The sequence below is a fragment of the Lontra canadensis genome, unplaced genomic scaffold (genome assembly GCF_010015895.1).
Source record: "Lontra canadensis isolate GAN:19392208 unplaced genomic scaffold, GSC_riverotter_1.0 scaffold4, whole genome shotgun sequence".
Classification (NCBI taxonomy): domain Eukaryota; kingdom Metazoa; phylum Chordata; class Mammalia; order Carnivora; family Mustelidae; genus Lontra; species Lontra canadensis.
The window spans coordinates 36,009,090-36,028,141 of record NW_022630998.1 but is presented as its reverse complement, the minus strand read 5'-3'; positions in this window follow the sequence as shown (position 1 = coordinate 36,028,141).

Here is a 19,052-nt window from a genome sequence, read left to right as displayed (position 1 = left end):
TGATTCTTGATCTTGGGGTCATGTGTTCAAGACCTACGCAGGACATAGAGCTTTCCTTAAAAAAAAAAAAAAAAGAAAAAGAAAGAAAAGAAAAGAAAGAAAGAAAAGAAAAGAAAGAAAGAAAAGAATCTCATGAGTCATCAGGACAATGCAAATCAAAATCCATGTTACATGTTATGATACCATAAAATACCCCCTGCCCCCAAAATGGCTAAAATTTAAAAGACTGATAATACCAAGTGTTGACAAGCACCTCTCATCACAGAACTGCCACTTACTGCTGGGAAGGTAAATTGATATGACCATTTGAAAATGGTACAGAATTCCTCTCCTTGGTATATATGCTCAATAGAAAGGTTTCCATACGTGCATCAAAGACGTGCAGCATAATGTTTGTAGCAGCCAATGCCAAATATGGGACAGGCTAGGGAATTGCTGCCATTGTATCCCCAGGGCCCTGGACCATGACTTACACATAGTAGGCACACAATTAATATTTGTTAAATGAGGGACACCTTGGTGGTGCCATCAGTTAGGAAGACCCTTCCACCTTGCTTTCTCAGGTCAGTTTTCCCCAGATATAGACTCTGAAAGAGAGATTCCCATAAAGGATATATATCAGTGAGTGCTTTTGGGAATAACACCCATAAAGGAGTGAAGAAAGCATCCCTGGGCAGCAGGAAAGTTAACTGTGACAGAACCGCACTGGAGGTCTACACTGATCCCATGGGGCTCTGCTTATGGGACAGCTTTCAGAATTGCCCCAAACTGAGGCAAAGGGGGTGGGGCCTTTCCTTTATACCTCTACCAACAACCTGTGGTGTGAAGCCATCTAAGGCAGGGGGAAGCCTTGGGTGAAGCAACTCCCTTCGATAAGAGAAAGAGGGGAGGTATTCAACTGGGAGCCTTGGGCAGACAGCAGTCAGGGCCTCTGGGGAGCAAGTGCACTGGTCTCAAAGCAGGATTTGGGCTGTGTGTCACAGCACACACTGCACCCCCTCATTTCTCACAGGTAAGAAATGATCCAGTTGCAGCCTTACCTGCCCCAGGAAGCCTACCATGACTTCATCTACTGCCCTCCTTCATCTACTGCCCCAGCAGCTGAGCTTCCATAATCTCCAGGGTTCACTCCCTTGTGTGTCTGTCTCCTCCAGCAAACTAGAAGAGCTGGAAGGAGGAACTAATTTCATTTACCTCTGTCTCCCTAACACACTTAACTTGATGCCTAGCTTGACTGGAGACCATACATTCGAAAGTTGACTCTATATAATAAAACTAAATCTACAGCGGTCTCTATTTTTTTTAATATTTTATTTATTTTGAGAGTGTGTGTATGGGTCTGTATTTGTATTTGTGCATGTGTGTGTAAGCAGAGGGAAGGACAGAGGCAGAGGCAGAGGAAGAGAGAGACTCTCAAGCAGGCTCCACACCGAGCACAGAGCCCCACACAGAGCTTGATCTCAAGACCCTGAGATCATGACCTGAGACAAAATCAAGAGTCGGATGTTTAACCAACTGAGCCACCCAGGCACCCCAGGTGCCTCTATTTTTCCATATAGATAGTGTAGCGTAATAGATAAGAGCATGAATGTTGGAGCCAAGTTTTCTGGATCCATTTCCTGGCTTTGTCACTTTTAGCTGGATGACCTCAGACAAGTTGCTTAACTGCTCTGTGCTCAGTGTTTCATCAATAAAAACAGAAAAATGGTAACTACCTCTTAGGCTTGTTGAGTCAATGTGCAATGCTTAGAGCAGTGCCAGACACATGGTAAGCTTGCAATAAACGTGAGCAATTATTACGAAAGGCATGCCTATCCTTAGCAATTCCATTTAAATTATCAGGAAATGACTGAGTCAAAAAAAGCCCTTGCAAGTCTTGGATCTCAGCAAGAACTCCTAGAGAGATTTTTGGCCTGCATTTCCATTGCTACCTTTTTTCATTGTCACACACTGGGAAGCCGTGTACTAGATATCCCAGAGCAATGACTCCAGGTAGTGAGCTGCAGACTTTCTTCAGCATGTGGGAGTCAGACAGCATTTGCACGCAGAGGCAACAGACATCAGCTCCACGTTGATAATGGCACAGACACAGCCATCACTTCCTGCTGACATTCCAACACCAGGTTCCAGTTTTATGGAATGAAGGATACATGTCATCCCTTTTGTCTTGAGCTATTTTGGGGGCTGTTTGCTGGAAAAGATGCAGGAATCAAACAACCACAAATCTGCTGTCCTGAGTGCCTACTTCCCCGCCCTGCCCTCCATGCCTGCAGTTCTTCTTAAAGGGCCCTAGATCTATAGAGATTTTCTCTCCATACACCATTGCCTACCTGACTGCTACCCTCATTCTCCAGAAGAAATGAGGGGAAGGAAGGGGAGAAGAAAGATTGGGGTTATAAAAAAAGGGGGGGGATTTTCCAAAGAGGGAAAGTCCAACATATTCCCCTCCTTCTTCCTAAGGCCCAAGATAATGTCACAGTCCTGTTGAGCTTCTAATGAACCCAGCAGCCATGTTTTGTGGTTCTCATTTTTCCCTCGTGAAACCCTTCATTCAAGTTGGCTCAAAAAATGATATCCAGATGGGCTGCAGACATTCAGCAATCCCAAATTGCTGATCATTACAAGTTTATTAGTCCACTAAAAAAGATAAATACCAAGGAACCACTCAACACCAGAAATCACTGTAGTCACCAATAACAAATAAGACAGATGTGGTCCTCCCTGTTTTTGAGAAGCCTACATTACAATGGGGAAGACAGACAATAAGGAAAAAAATTAGTGAAGATGGTCTACAGGACTGATACACAAAATACAAAGCAGGATGCTACAACCTCCATCATTGGGTACGAGCTACTTCAGAACAGCTGGCCAGGGAAGCCCACCTCTGAGGTGGTGACCATTGACCAGAAGAACAAGAAGACATCTCAAAGCTCGGTCTGGGCTAGAGTGTGTTTAGCTTTGGAACTCTCTAAGCAAGGTAAATCCTTCTTCCCACAAGGAAACAGCTACAGAATCAGCTGCGAGGCTGTATCAGGAAGGGAGTGGTGGCTGAGGCAGCAAAGAGAACTTGCTGCTCTCCTCCATGCTATCATCTTGAGTCAGCAGCTTATGGCTCTAAAGGCCTCCATTAGGGCTACTCCCAGTTTTCCATCCCAGACACCCAATCTGTCCATAGTGCAGATACCAGAATTGTGACCAAAGCCATGTGGTGTTTGCATAGCTCTAGTTGTGGTGCAAGGAGACCATGTCTCTGTAGACTCTGCTTGTAGACGCCTCAGTGCTGTGCGGCAAGTTCAGCACCTGCAGAACAGCCTTGTCCCTTTCACGGCTATTGTAGAGGGATTGTACTTCGTGGGTGCTAAACCTCAGCTTAAAAAAAAATCTCACATTACCCAACAACCGGAAAAAATCGAAAGACCCAGCGCAAATGTCAGCAACCCCGCCCAAAAAGAAAGCTCATGGGACAATAGATTTTTTGTATCCCTCCAGATTCTCTCTTCAAATTTGTTAACGTGCAGGAATATATTTTCCTCAATTTTGATCAGCATCGATATACAGGTTTGTACCTTGTTTTTTCTACTTAACATTTTTCACACAATATATTTCCCCTCAGTAAGATTGTTCCCAAGTGTCATCTTAACAGCTTAGGCGAATCTATGTGTGTTAAATTTCATCATTTGTTTATGTTTGCTTGTTTTCATTACCTTTTTGAATACTGAGATTATTTGAAATTTGTGTGTGTAATACAAGGCCCTGTGAAGGACATGAGGTAGACTTGGTTTTTCTTTTCTTTTTCTTTTTTTTTTTTTCCCTCTCCTTCTCTTTTGCCTTGTGAAAATAGTCTAGAGTGAAGTGACCAAGTCAATGGGTGTAAACAGTTTTACAGCTCTCGTTAAATTTACTAGACAGCTCTCGGGAAAGGTGGAGCTCGGTTTACAGCACCGGCCAACAGTGGGTATGTGCCTCTTAGATCTGCTTCTCAACGGGTCTTTATCGATACAAAGAGATAAAAGTGTTGCAAACAATTTGAAGGAATTCCTTGTTTTATAGAAATAAAATCTCAAAGCATTCCTTTAAAGCCACTAGTGGTTATATAACCTTAATTTAACCTTAGCCTTGGTACTCCATAAACAGACCACTCTCTGCACCTGCCACAGGCCTTTGTCTTTACTTCTCCCTCCTCTGAAACCCTCTTTCCAGAAAGTCGCATGGCATGCTTGCTTACTTCAGTCAGGGAAGGAGAGCCCTTCTGTCCTCACCCCACCTAAAATGCCACTTTGCCCCATCACTCTCTCTCTTCTTACCTTGGACAGTCCTTCCCATTGCCTGACACATGTGCCTTTTTTGTTTCTATCAATAGTATCTGTGTCTCTCTTCCAGAATGTACATTTCATGAGAACAGAGACTTGGTGTCTTCTATCTACTTCTATGTTCCCAGTGCCTTGGAGATGCCTCGTGCATAGTAAATATTCCGTAACTATTGCTGAATGAATGAGGGAGTGAATGAACGAAGTGTCTGATTCCATCATCAGTCTTGGCATTCTGATGAGTAGGAGCTGGAAACATGTATGAGGCTCGCTGGTGAATCTAAGAGTTTGCTGGTCATGAGTTCCTAACTTGAATGAAACTGCTGCATCCTCTTGCCCCAAGAAGGTACTCTCACAGAATCTACTGTATAATTTCTAAGGGTTCTACCTGGTTGAAGTTCTTAGTGGGTCCAGAAATCTCACCTGGAGAACTAGTGCTCCACGAACTACAGTGTAACCCAGAAATCAATTGGCAGCCCTACAAACCCACTTGTTTTAGTTGGGCTCGTAAAAGATTAACTGGCACAAGGTTTTTTTCAAAGTTTTGCATTGGTTGCTCTGTAATGAAAAAAAAATCTGAAAATTTCTTCCGAAAACCAATCCATATTTCTCAATTCTCTTGGAAATTCAAAAGACCTGGCAGCTCTCAGCCCACACTCCTAACTGAAGATAAGCAATCACGGCCCCAGGTGACGTCTGTCCCCACGGACCCCCTTGCCTTCTCTGGTTTAGAAACTGAGTGTTCATGACCATTTATTACTGGGTTCAGACTGTTGTTTTCTTAAACCTGAGTTGAGGGAAAGCAAAACAGACCTCTGCCTCTATTTTTCTCAAGCCAGGTCCAATCACGTATTTATGTTACATGCCTTGCCACTTCAGGAATTTGACTTGGGACCCCTTACCTAACTCAACCATGAATCATAAGCTGAGGAAACTCAAACCCAAAATGGTTAAGAAACTTGCCCAAGATTCCATGGCCTGACTTAAACTCAGGTTTCCTAAATCAGTGCTCTTACCCGTGTACCGTCCTCTTGACTGAATAAAGAGCTGAGAAACATATCATGTCGTTAGAAACCATGGGTGCCTGCAAATCTGTCAGAATTGGCTAAGTTTTTCAAGGCCATCTCTGTACACCCACCAAACGCGCAGACACACCTGAGCAACGCTTGACCTAGTGAACGAACAAACGAATGACTCAGTTTTCAAATTAGAGTTGAAGCTGGGGAAAAGTAGGATTCATTTAAAAGCCGCATTTCACTAAGAACTGAAGGTGTGATTTTAATTCTGACCACTTCTTTTTCTTTTCTTTTTCTTTTTTAGAGGAGAAAGAAGTTTATTAATGCACTGCAAGGGAACAGCAGGCAGGATGGCAAAGGAGAGATGTGCACCACGAGGCAGTGATGAGGGGGCACAGTTGTATGGCAGAGCAAGGGAGTATGGGAACATGTGGAATTTTCCTTTTTGGTAACTGTGCCTGGTCACAAGTAGCCCGTAGGTCAGTTAGAGCCTGCGGCTTAATGAGTCTGTTTGCGTTGATCCTGGTGGTTGGTTGCTGGGGGCCCTTTTACCTTCTTCAGATTTCCATTGCTCAAGTGTGTTGCCTAAAAGCGGTGTCTGCATCTCCGCCCCCCCCACCCCCACCCCAGAGCTCCAATGACAAATCTCTGGCATTCGGGCAGAGGTCTCGTCTTCAGGAGCGGCTTCATGCTGGCCGGAGGTGGGGGTGCACTGTCCCTCCCTAAACTTGGTCCGTCAGGTGCTCTGTGCTGTTACTGACCAGAGAATGGTATTGTATGAATGTGCTGGCGGGCCCTTTGAGTGAAATTCCTTGGTGGCCAGGTCCATGGGATTTAGGGGGAGGGGACCCTCCACTGGTATGGGCTGGAATCCTTGCAGAGTCATCATTCATATATGGAATTGTTGGGTTCACTCACACACGTGGGAATGTATTTTGCCCTTAAATCAAGGTTGCGGCTGGATGGGCAGGAACAAAGGATAAAGGGGAGGGGGCTGAAAGAAGCAAGGTAGCTGAGAGTCAGCCAGCATCAGGAAGGGGCCCAAATGAGTCTGCAACATGTGCAGGTTCGCCCCAATGAGTTTCTGCTGGCAGTTGTGCTGCACACTAGGAACGGAAGAGGCCTCAGGGGGCACAGAGTGGGAGAGGAGAGGAAAGGGGTCCTTTGCCCTCATCTGCATGAGCAGTCCCACTCTTTGCTCTCAGAACTTCAGATCACACTGAAGTGTCTGAGGACTACTAGGCTCAAGGTCGGAAAATAGAAAGGGGAGGGAGAGAAGGGCCCTCATCCTTTCAGGCAGGGGTGGTTTGGCTGGTTCTCCCTGGAACTTCCGATCCTCCCCGTGGAGTAACCTCAGCCAGAGGTCACAGTTCCCTGAGGAGTCCTGGAGTCGGTCCACCGAGGGAAAGTCCGAAGAAATTCCCGGAGAATCCTGGGAGAGTCCCAGGCCGACAGAGGCTCCCCATGAGGGCCACCAAACATGGGGAGACCCGATTGGGTGGGACCCGGTGGCACAGGCTGTGAGGGGATTCATCAAAGGCAGGACAAAAGAAATAGAAGTTTATCGAATATCATGAGAGCAGCCCACAGGAGACCTAAGGAGAGACTGTGTGCCCACTCACTTCCATCTTCCATGGAATCAATTCTATTATAGCAAACACACAGCTCTAGCCCACCCCGTGAGGTTGGTGCCCAGCAAATCGAGTAGGGATTAGCCACTCCAGCTTCCAGAGGACATAAACGTGTTTCCTTACCCTAATATGTTCATTTGATTTTGAACACTATAGGCTCCTTTAAATTTCCCAAAGCTTGAATTTCAACTCATCCAAACTCATGATTTGTCCTGATTCCAAGAGATAAGAAGCAGGTGACCTGAGCCGCTGGTGCTGGGAGGAGAGGCTGCGTTCCTTTTGACCGCTGATGCTGAGCCAGCTAGACATGGGCCCTGACTCTGTTCTGAAAATCCGTTCCTCTCTGTCTCTGGCTGCGTATTGCCTCCCTGAGGGAAATTATTCTCCATTTTGATAGTGGCAATGCTGTGCCCTAGAGTAATAAATGAGAACCACTTGACATTTTTAAGAAAGTCATGATCATTATTATAACATAATTTTAAAAAGCATTTCCTTTTGAATATTTGTATAATCCAAACCCCAAGGACACTAACTGCCACTTCCAGTGGTCCCGTATCTGTTTTCTTCTACTTTAGTAATAGATGACTTGTTTTTAGCTAAATACACGGCCACAGAGTAAGTACCACATTTCCCAACTTTCCTTATAGCCAGAAAGAGGCATGTGTCTCAGTTCTACTCAGGGGCATGTAAATAGAAGTATCATGTGTAATCTCCAGACAGATCAGGCTGCCTAGAACGTGGGCATGATGTCTGGATCTCAAGCAGCCATTTCAGACCAGGGCGCAAAAGCCAAATTGAGGACGGCAGAGCAAGAAGCTAGAAGGAGCTTGACTTCCTAATGATGATGGAATTCCCCGTGATTTTCAGCTGAGTCTAATGCTAACTAAAGCAACTAAGAGTTTGCCAAGAAGGCTGAAGACCATTTTGGTAAGTAGGCAATTAATTATATTTAATTAAAGATCAGTGCATGAAGTTACTTTTCACCATTTCCAACGAGACACTCACTTCTGCATTATGGGTAAGTGGAAATGATGTTTCCCTCTCTTTACATAAAAATAAGCCAGTGCTTAAAAACTTCTGTAGCAATGTTTATGATTTATTATTTTCTGAGGTATAATTGACATGTAACCTATAAGTTTCAGGTATACAACATACTGAATTGTTATTTGTATATAGTGCAAAATGATCACCATAATAAATCTAGTTAACATCTGTCACCACACAATAACAAAACATTTTTCCTTGTGATGAGAACTTTCATGATTTTCTCTCTTGGCGACTTTCAAAAGATGCTATACAGTCTAGTCACCGTCTGTACATTACATCCTCGTGACTTATTGTTTTAAGATTTTATTTATTTATTTGACAGAGAGCGATCACAAGTAGGCAGAGAGGCAGGCAGAGAGAGGAGGAAGCAGGCTCCCTGCTGAGCAGAGAGCCCAATGCCGGGCTCAATCCCAGGACCCATAGATCATGACCTGAGCCGAAGGCACCCACTGAGCCACCCAGGTGCCCCCGACTTAGTGTTTAGTAACTGGAAGTTTGTGCCTTTTGACCTTCTTCATCTCTTTGCCCCACCCTGACGACCACTCCAGCAAGCACCAATGTGTTCTCCGTATCTAGGAGCTCAAGGGTTTTTTGGGTTTGTTTTTGTTTTGTTTTAGAGTCCACAAATAAGTGGGATCAAATAGCATTTGTCTTTCTCTGTCTGACTTGCTTCACTTAGCATAATGCCCTCAAGCTCATCTATGTTGTCACAAATGGCAAGATTTCCAAAATGGCTGGATAATATTCCGTGTGGGGTGTGTGTGTGTGCGTGTGTGTGTGTGTGTGTGCGCTGTGTGGGTACCACATTTTCTTATCCATTCACCCGTCAGTGGACTCTTAGGTTGTTTCCATATCTTGGCTGTTGCTACTGATACAGAGAACATGGGGGTGTTTTTGTTTTCTTTGGATAAATACCGAGAAGTAGAATTGGTGGATCATAGGGTAGTTCTATTTTTAACTTTTTGAGGACCCATTATAGTGTTTTCTATAGTGGCTGCCCCCAGTTGCATTCCCACCAACGGTGCGTAAGTGTTTCTGTGTTGTCACTGCTGTTCCCTCAATATCTGATCTAGCTCCTAACGCTTAATGGAACTTAATAAATATTCATGGAATGAATGAACTTTTGTTACATGCTATCTGAACAGAATGTTTTTCAGTTAAGAAAAAGGTATGGGGGTGCCTGGGTGGCACAGTTTGTTGGGTGTCTGACTCTTGGTTTTGGCTCGGGTTATGTCCTCAGGTCGTGGGGTTGAGCTCTGAGTTGGGCTCCACGTACAACGGGGGAGTCTGCTAGAGATTCTCTCTCCTTCTCCCTCTGCCCCTCCAGGTAATTCTCGCTCTCGCTCTCTCTTAAATCAATCAATAAATAATTTTTTTAGAAGAAAGAAAAAGGTATGAACCCCAACAATCTCAATGTTGAGCAGAATAGAAATAAAACATTTTAGAGTTGCATTAGCAACTTTAGAAAAATCGGTCTTATATCTGGACTGATGGGACAATTTCTAGGTGCATTCTTGGGAGGTGACTCGGAGAGGAAAGGGCTGGCAGTCAAGCAGGGAGGGGCCGGGCCCTGTGGTTAATCAAGCAAGCAACAAGTAGGGGGCAGAGGTGGCATTCCCCCACCTGCAAGCCACCTATACTCTGATCCCGCCTCACCCCCATCCTTGCCTCAGAGTGGCTGCGGCAGGCCCACCCTGGAACATCAAACACGGGATTCTGTTTGCCCACTTGGCTTAGTAACAAGGCCTCCCTCTGACCTTCTCCCTGCACAGTCATAAAGGGGAAGGACGCATTTAAAGTGGAAGTGCCCAGGTTGCCCAACGGGATCCCTAGGCTTTAAAGGCACAGCCTCCACCGAGCATCGCTGCCTGGAGTGGATGAGGACATCTACCCCAGCTCCACCCTTGGCAGTTTTGCCCAGGGCAGGTGCTTTCCCTCCAGCAGTGAGAGCCGGCAAGGACCAGGTGCTGGGAGCCCCTGCCAGGGCAAGAGGTGTGCTGGCACTCCAGCCAGTGTTGTTAGGTGCCTTGGCGGAAGGATCCAGAGAGCCCCTCGGGTGGGTTAGCCAACAGTGAGCTGTTTTTAGGATGTGCAGAGAACTAAGGAAGAAGGACCCAGCCAAAGATCTGGGCTTTGTGGGGACATCATTCTGGATAGTAGAGCCCCTCAAATATCTCAATCCCAGTTCCAGCGTTGTTCTCTGGATTTCTGAGACTGAGGTTTCTCCTCCATTGGTTTGACTCACGTTTTCCCTATCTCCGTTTGTCCCTCCTGAGTAATTCTCTCTACCACCCTCCTCTCTACCTCAAGCTTCTGCTGTATTTTCTGTGGCCCCTCTTTAGTACCATCCTACTGTTCTTTTCCCTGTCCATACCTCGCAGACTCCCCAACAGTGGGGTCTGATGGGTTCAGCCTGTCACCACAACAAAGTTCTCAGTCAGACTTTGGCTACTAGCCAACCAGTGGGAGGCTGCCATTGGGTTAGGGGTCAATTCCCAGCTCAGTCAACTGTAACTGAAGCCACACATGCAGATGACACGGTAGAAACCATTCATTCGGGGCGCCAGGGTGGCTCAGTGGGTTAAAGCCTCTGCCTTCGGCTCAGGTCATGATCCCAGGGTCCTGAGATCTAGCCCCGCATCAGGCTCTCTGCTCAGCAGGGAGCCTGCTTTCCTTCCTCTCTCTCTGCCTGCCTCTCTGCCTGCTTGTGATCTCTGTCTGTCAAATAAATAAATAAAATCTTAAAAAAAAAAAAAAAAAAGAAACCATTCATTCATCAGGTGTGGGAGCCTGTGTGCTAGACTCCATCCTGGCATGGAGAGCAGAACAGGGAAAACACAACACAAACCTCAGGCTTCCTGAACATCACTTTCCACTGGGGGTGAGGAAGACTGACAAGAAACCAACTGAAAAGGGGAGACATAGGATAGATGTCGGTTAATGTGATGGGGAGAAACCAAGCAGGACTGGGGTACAGGGAGTGCAGAGAGCAAGAAGTGGGGGTCGGGGTCAATTTCAAGTAAGGTACCAGGGCAGGTCCATGCGAGAGAGTGACATTCGTGTCATTAGGGACATTAAGAAGGCAAGAAGGCCAGGAAGGAAGCCTCACGGGGCATGGTAGGCATAACAAGGCATCTGGAGACACAGTAGGCATAATATTGACTTCCTCGGCACTGAGCATCACAGGAAGTCCCACCCTCTGGTGCCTCACAGAGGAGAGGGAGGTGTCCCCATAATGTACAAAGTGCAGATTCTGATGCTTGAGTAAAGTCAAGAAGGACTGGAGCCCAGGGGGCATTGAAGGAGGGAACCAGAGGACAGCAGCACGCTCTGTGTGCACCTGTCCCTGGTGTCCCAAAGCCCTTCCACGGGAGCAAGAATGCAATGGACTTCCCATTAGGGACAATCTTGTTCAGTGGGCTCTAACCTGATGGGGGGGCCAGAACACCTGGAGTCCCCTCTAAGTTCAGATTGCTGGGCCCATCCCCAGCAGGGCTGACCCAGTAGGGCCGGGTGGGGCCCTATGACGGGTCCTCCAGACTTTTCCCAGGGATGCTCACGCTGCTGGTCCACGTAGGACCCTTTGAGAAACACTGTTCTCCTTTACACACTCATCCCTCCCAGGCCCTCAAAGTCTGCCCTTGCCCTTCCTTCTGTCTGAAATGGCCCCCTTCCTCTTCTGCGTTTTTTTTTTTTTTGGCTTGCTATTTTCTTTTTTTTTTATTATGTTATGTTAATCACCATACAGTACATCATTAGTTATTGATGTAGTTTCCATGATTCATTGTTTGTGTATATAACACCCAGTGCTCCATGCAGTCTGTGCCCTTCAAGCCCAGCTTGGAGCCCCTTCCTCCAGGAAACCTGCCTTCTCTCCAAGGCAAAATCCTCGGTGCCCTCCTTGGCCTGTTTTTTTTTTTTTTTTTTTTTTAAGACTTTATTTATTTATTTGTCAGAGAGAGAGAGAGATTGAGAGAGCACAAGCAGGCAGAGGAAGAAGCAGGCTCCCTGCAGAGCAAGTTGCTAGATGTGGGGCTCGATCCCAAGACGCTGGGATCATGACCTGAGCTGAAAGCAGCTGCTTAACCGACTGAGCCACCCAGGTGTCCCTCCTTTGCCTGTTTTCATGCCGTCTCATATCTGTACTCATATCTCTCTGCTTCTGGATTGTAGGTGTTTGAGGGCCTACAGTTCCGACAGTTCTACAGATATTCTCCAGTTCCAAATATCTGTTATGTGTTCAGCAGAACTATGTGAGGCCCCTGACCTTCTCTTGGCATCTTTGAGAGGAAGGCCCTGCTGGGAACACGCCCCAGCTGTGCTCCTCCCCAGGGTCTCCCCCTATCAAGATCCCATATCACCTGAGCTCCCTGGCTCTGCCAAACTTCCTTGTTCCAGCAGGTTCTGGCCCACTGTTGTCATGACATCTGGCCATCCAGGAAGTTGAAATTCTTTCTCTGACAAAACAAGCTGCAGTTGGAAGTTTTAAGAGGGCTGTTTGCCTCAGAGACCCAAATAAGCCTTGTCCAGAAGGGCAAAGCATGGGCAGGTCAGCAAGAGAGCAGGGGACCCAGTGACTCCACCTTGCCTCTGCCACAAACTGCATGGCCGTTTCCAAGCCACTGGCCCCTCTGTGTGTCAAATGAGAGAACTGGATGAGATCATTTTAAAGGTCCTTCCCAACTCTGATTCCAAGATGACAGAATTGAGTTCAGGAAGATGCTGAGAAAAGGCACCCAGGCTTCCAGCATGAGGGGGCCGGCTCTGGAGGGCGATCTGTCCTTCCTCCAAGGCATTTCCTCGGGTTAGCTCTGCACCTGGAGTCAGAGGCCACTCCCTAAATATTCCAGGTGAGTTGTAGGTGAAGGCGGCTGGGGAAGGAAACCGTGAAACTACATTGTAACACGAGGGTTGCCTTATGTGTCTAGACAAGGGTTGGAATCTTAGCATCACCACTGGGGGACTTTCAGTGAGTTATTTAACGTATCTGAGCCTCAGTTTCCTTATCTGCTCAATGAAAACAAAACCAGTATCTATCTTCTAAAATTACTGTGAGTGTTAAGAGAAAATAATTAACAGCAAACACCTAGCACGGAGGTTAGCACAGTACCTATGTTCAGCAACTCTTGGTTCTTTAGTCCATGTTTGCTACCAGGCTGGCCCCTAAAGGAGGAAAGTATTTTGTACTCTGAGCCCTGAAGTCCTTCTTATCAGCTTCTGGTCACTCCCTGTGGCCTTGCTAGGTCACTTATTCATTCAACCTATGTTTGTTGACCCTCCACTGAGTACCAGACACGGAGTGAAGAATTAGCACAGGGAGTTACAACACAGTCCTGTTCTCAAGGAGCGGGAACTGTGCTTTAGTTAGCATTATAGACAAGGCAACAACTATGATGTGATGGGACACATTGATCAGGTGTAAGCATTGGGTCTACGCAGGTAAGAGAGATCAGAGGAGGCATCCTGGGCAGGTGAGATCCAGAGTGATTCTGGAAGGGCGAGGGAGGATGGGCTGGAATGAGTGGTGGCAGGGTAGAGTCTTCTAGGGAGAGGGGGAAATGAGTCCGCACAGGTGAGCAGGATCATATCACCAAAGATCTGTGTCTTATATTATGGGGTTTAGACTTTAACTTAGGAGTAATACAGAGGCACTGCAGGATTTTAAGCAGGAGAGTGGCAGGACCAGCTTTGTATTTGAAAAGGTCACAGTGGCTGCTCTGTGTTGAACTAAAGAATGAGATGTAGAGGAGGGTACAAAAACCAGAAGAGCGGAGAGCGGTCCAAACAGCACCATGCTGAAGGTGGTGACAGTGGAGAGAAGTGGAGGAATTTGAGGAATGATTACAGGGTACCGTCTGCAAGATTCAGCAGTGAATTGGGAGACAAAGGGACAGAGAAGGAGGGATCAAGAATGATGCCTAAATTTCTGGTCTAGGGAGCCAAATGGATGCTGATGTCCTTAACCAAAGTGGTGACCACTGGAAAGACAGACAGACCGGGGGGTGGGGGTGGGGAGGTGGTGAGGCATGAGATCAGTTGTAGGAGATACAGGGCACAAGCCGCTGAGGGGAGAGACTATTAAAGGGAGAGCATGATGGATCTTAGTCACAGATAACTGAGAGAGTCCCAGTAGAAGAAAAGTTTACGGACAAAAAAGGAAAGGGGCCCAGAGTCAATGGTGTGAAGGCTCTGGAAGAAACCAAAGGCCATACGATGTAGAGCGTCATGGGAGGATGAGCATGAGACAGGGGTGAGGCCACCTTGGCTCCTGGGATGAAGTGAAGGATACAGCCACAGGTGTGCAAGTACCTCAGGTCTTTCTCGACTCAGGACCCAGAAGCCCTGCCCTGCCCCTCACCTCCTGGCAGCTTATCATTTTCCTGGGTCCTCCTGAGTCCTTTAGCCAGTTGGTGAATTAGCTTTTTCATTTAGTGGGACCACCTTGAACACATAGTTGGCCTCAGCTAAGTGACTCTGTGCTTCAGGGTTCTCATCTGTAAAATGCAGATTGTCTAACCTGGAAGGGCAGTTGTGAGGCTTAAATCAAAGTGTGTGTGAACACGCTCAGAACAGTGGTCAGCCTCCAGCACACTGCTTATGACATTAGCAGTCTTCGTGCGATGTGTGCTGACCGACACCGTGTTTACCTGAGTGCTCCAGGCGATCTTCCTCATCAGAAGCAGCCTTTCTGTTTCATGCCCTTTCAAAGTGGAACTTTTTTTTTTTAAGCTGCCCATTTCTGTTCATTTGAAAAATCAAAGTTAATATATGCTGTACTGTCTAGTGTAGGGACTCTACAAGTGACCCAGCACTTAAAAAAATTTCTGGCCACTTCAGTTTTTGGGATTTAGGGCCATGAAACCTGTATTTTTTTTTTTTTTTTAAGATTTTATCTATTTGAGAGAGAGCGCTCACAAGCAGGGGGAGAGGTAGAAGGAGAGGGAGAAGCAGGCTCCCTGCTGAGCAGGAGCCCCTGACATGTGGGACTCTATCCCAGGACCCTGAGATCGTGACCTGAGCTGAAGGCAGACGTTTAACCGACTGAGCCACCCACGTGCCTCAGGAACCTGTATTTTTGACATTGGTGTGATGAAAGAGCAGAGTGAGCAGTAAGTACAATCAAATTTTTGTCCTGGCTCTACATTTAAGTAGTTGACCTTGGACACTTGTCTGAGCTTTTGTTTCCTCTTCCACGAAATGATGGAAGAAAAACCATGGAGTTCATGGAGTTACTGTGAGGGTCAAAGGCAGAGCCCTCTGCAGGTGGTCTCCCCCTGTTCTCTGAGGTCAGGTCCAATTCGATCGATGACTGAGTCCTCCAGCGCGTCCAGGGAGGCTGTTTACCAAGATCCCCCACCTTAACAGCTCTATACCCCTCGTAAGAATTTTAGAGCATTTCTTATTAAGGTATTTCTTGCAGCCCCATGAAAGGAAGTGGGATGTATCTTAGTTAAATTTATACTCATCATCCCCCTGTTGGGGGTAATACTTTTTTTTTTTTTTTTAATCTGCCTTCAGCTAAATTTTGTTAAGTTTCAAAGGGAAATCCTCTCAATCTGGTGTCTGAAGGACTCCAGTTCTGCGGGCCAGGATTTCGTTTATTTTTAGTGGGGTTTCTTACTTCCTGGCAGCAGCTGCTGACTGAGGAAGCCTCATAAAGTGGGTTCTCCCCCAGGCACCCCCCCATCCTGGGAATCTGCCCACTGTCCTCCTCTCAAAAGGTCTGGGTCTTCTGCCAGAGCTCACCTTGTGAAGCTGAGCAGGAGGGCTGCTTCTCCACGCTTGCATCTTAAACCCAGAGCACAGTGGCCCACCGGACTTTGACCGCACTACCCCAGGAGGTCCCCAAGCTGTAGAGGGGAATTTACAGACAAGGGAAATGGAGCTGGCATACGTTGTGTACTTTACCGGGATCACAGCCAAAGGCAGTTCAGACTCCGCTCTTCTCTTCACTCAGGAACCCATGGGCTTTCTATGGAACGAGAAACTCCACATGCAGCCTCTTTGAAGTTGAATGCTATAGTTCCCTCGTATGTTCTTATTTTGATGTTGAGTCTTTTTTCCTTCAGTGATCCTGGGTTTGAAGGGCTAAATCAAGTGGTTCTTTATAGATGGGAAGGACTCCATTCTATCCCCAGGGAACTCTAAACAATGGGGTGCCTCTGTTTCTCCTTCACGCACATTTATCTCCAATTTGCTTCCTACAGCCTTACTTGGCATTGCATTAGTGAAATCAATTCGACTTGCCGTCTCTACTCCCCAGGCACAGAGTTGGCTCGGGTTGTGGGGTTTTTAAGTTTTTAAATTGACAGTGCTGATTTCAGCCCTACGTTGCTCCCTCCCCAGAAGGTCCAGCCACTTCTTTCTTTTTCGCTTCTGTCATTTGTCCTGGACCAGCAATCCTCTTGGCCACTGTCACACCCAGCGCCCAGCCCCAGCCCCATGGAGTGGTGGGCAGTCGAGGACTGAAGGAATCCTGGAATCTCTGTGCCCTCCTCTCCCTCATGGGCCTTCAGAAGCCAGAGGGAAGCAGGAAGCAGAAGAATGCCACAGTGGGTTGGAAAGAGTCTTCCTCTTTTAATATTTAGACTTTAAATTGAGTAACTTTTCAAGTATTTATTTGTGAAGAGCCTGTTCTCGGGTTCAAGGGCAGCTGCTATAAACCTGGATCTTCAGTGAGGAATAAAATCTGAAGAGACTGACCCTCAGCTCTCTGAAAAGTAGGGTGACCAGATGTCAATCCTGGCTGAACCCCCCACCCCCCACCATGGCTTCCCATCTCCTCTAGAAGAAAATCCAAGCTTCCCAGCCTCCAAAATCTGTCCCCTCTGGGCCTTGCCATCTCTTGCCCACCTCAGGCCTTGGTCTTCTCCCCAGATGCTGCCTCGGATACTTCCACTTCTAGGCAGCCTCTTTCTTGTTTGAGGTCTCACATTTCACCTACTCAGCCTGACTCTGGCCACCTGGTCTGGAGCAGCCTCGAACAAGTGCCCTGAGTTCAGGGCACAGGTCTGTCCTTGTCACTTTGCCTCTCTCCCTGTGTTTTCCCCCACAACCCTACTAAGAGCCACTACTCAGGTCCCCACTTCCACTTCATCTCCCTCCACAACTCGGTAGCATTCCCCAAAGTCTGCCAAACAACCTCCCATTTCCTTCTTTTCCCTCCTGTCTCTTCCTCAAGAAAAATCATCTTTCCCTGTGTCCTATCTCTTGAGGATCCAGTGTCAGGATAAGAACGGGGACTCTGAGACATAAATGCATTCAGCAAACCCTGAGGGACTGTGGTGAGCCAGGCACTGTGCTGGGCCCTCACCTACCCCAGCCCATGAATCTTAGCTTTTGAAATTGTTACCTGGGTATAATGATCCTAACCTCTCAGACCCTTAGGCTTCTTATCTTTAAAATAGGGCTAGTAAAGTCTATGGTGATAGTTAATTTTATGTGTGAACTTGGCTGGGCCACAGTGCCAGATATATATATATATTTTTATTTGACAGAGAGAGATCACAAGTAGACGGAGAGGCAGGCAGAGAGAGAGAGAGAGAGAGAGAGAGAGAGAAGCAGGCTCCCTGCTGAGCAGAGAGGCAGATGCGGGACTCGATCCCAGGACCCTGAGATCATGACCTGAGCCGAAGGCAGCGGCTTAACCCACTGAGCCACCCAGGCGCCCTCACAGTGCCAGATATTTGTTCAAACATTATTCTGGATGTTTCTGTGAGAGTGTTTTTGGATGACATTAACTTTTAAATTGGTGGCCTCAAGTAGAGCAGATTGCCCTCTATGATGTGGGAGGGCCTCATCCAGTCGGTTGAAGGTATACATAGACAGGCACCCTGCAACATCAACTCTTCCCTCGGTCTCCACGCTGCCGGCACACCCTGCCAAGTTTGGACTTGCCAGCTTTCCTCACATGAGCAAATTCCTTAAAATAAATCTTTCCCTGTGTGTATATATATCCTACTGGCTTTGTTTCTCTGGAAAACCCCAAACTAATACAATTACCTTGTGGGATTTTATAAGCTCCATTAACACTAATAATCTTTGAGTGCCCATAGTGTGCTACCCATCCTGCTAAGGGTTTACCATACATTATCACAGGTAGTCGTCACCGTAACCTTATAAGTTGATGTCATTCTTATGCTCCAGGGACAGCAAGATGGTGGATACTTAGATGGCCGTCACTCACAGTGAAGACTGGCTTGATGGTGGTTTGAGGGGGCAGTTCAAAGAGGAGAGACCTATGTCTCTCCTCTACCTGGACTTTTTATGTTCTCATTTCGAACCTGTCCACTTAAATAACTTCTCTCTGATAAGTTCATACACTAAAACAAGCCGCCCGCATGGCCAGCTTCCAGCAAAGCAGAAGGTGGGGGAGAGCCACAGCTTGTAGGGTACTATGGTTTACGGACCAGCTACCAGGGAAACGCCACTCCACATTCACCACAGAACTGGCCCTGTCCACCCTCACTCGGCTGTCACTCTCACTGTGTGGCGCGGTGGCCCTTGGCCTGCTCTGAGAAGCGGGAGCCCCCCGGGGAGAGGCTATAAGCCCTTCTGTAATGATTCTCTTGGCTGGCCACGCTAGATGTGTCCCCAGAAACTTCCCTTTACCTATAAACAAACTTTATTTGGCCCTTTTCTTTCCAATTAAAAAGAACAGTTTTTTAAAAAATTTTAGAAAAGACAGATAAGTGGGCAATTTTCTTCCATGCAAATTAGACTGAATTGTACGAAACCAGGGTCCATTTACTATATTCCTTTTAGCATTTTGCTAAGAGCTGTTCCATGTTTTCTTTTTTGACGTTCCCACAATCCTGTGAAATAGGTATTGCTTGGTGGATGATGGCACAGTGGCTCGAGGGACACGCAGACTTGCCCAGTCACACAGCTGCAAGTAGTGTAATTGTTATTCCAGTCTTGCTCCCGGGAGGGAGCCTCCCCAAGAGTGAGGGCTTGGCAGCTCCGGGGAGGTCTGGTGACTCTGATCATTCCCTACTTCTACTGGGGAGTGTGCCTCAGTGGAATGCCTGAAAACAGTGGGACTATTTGCT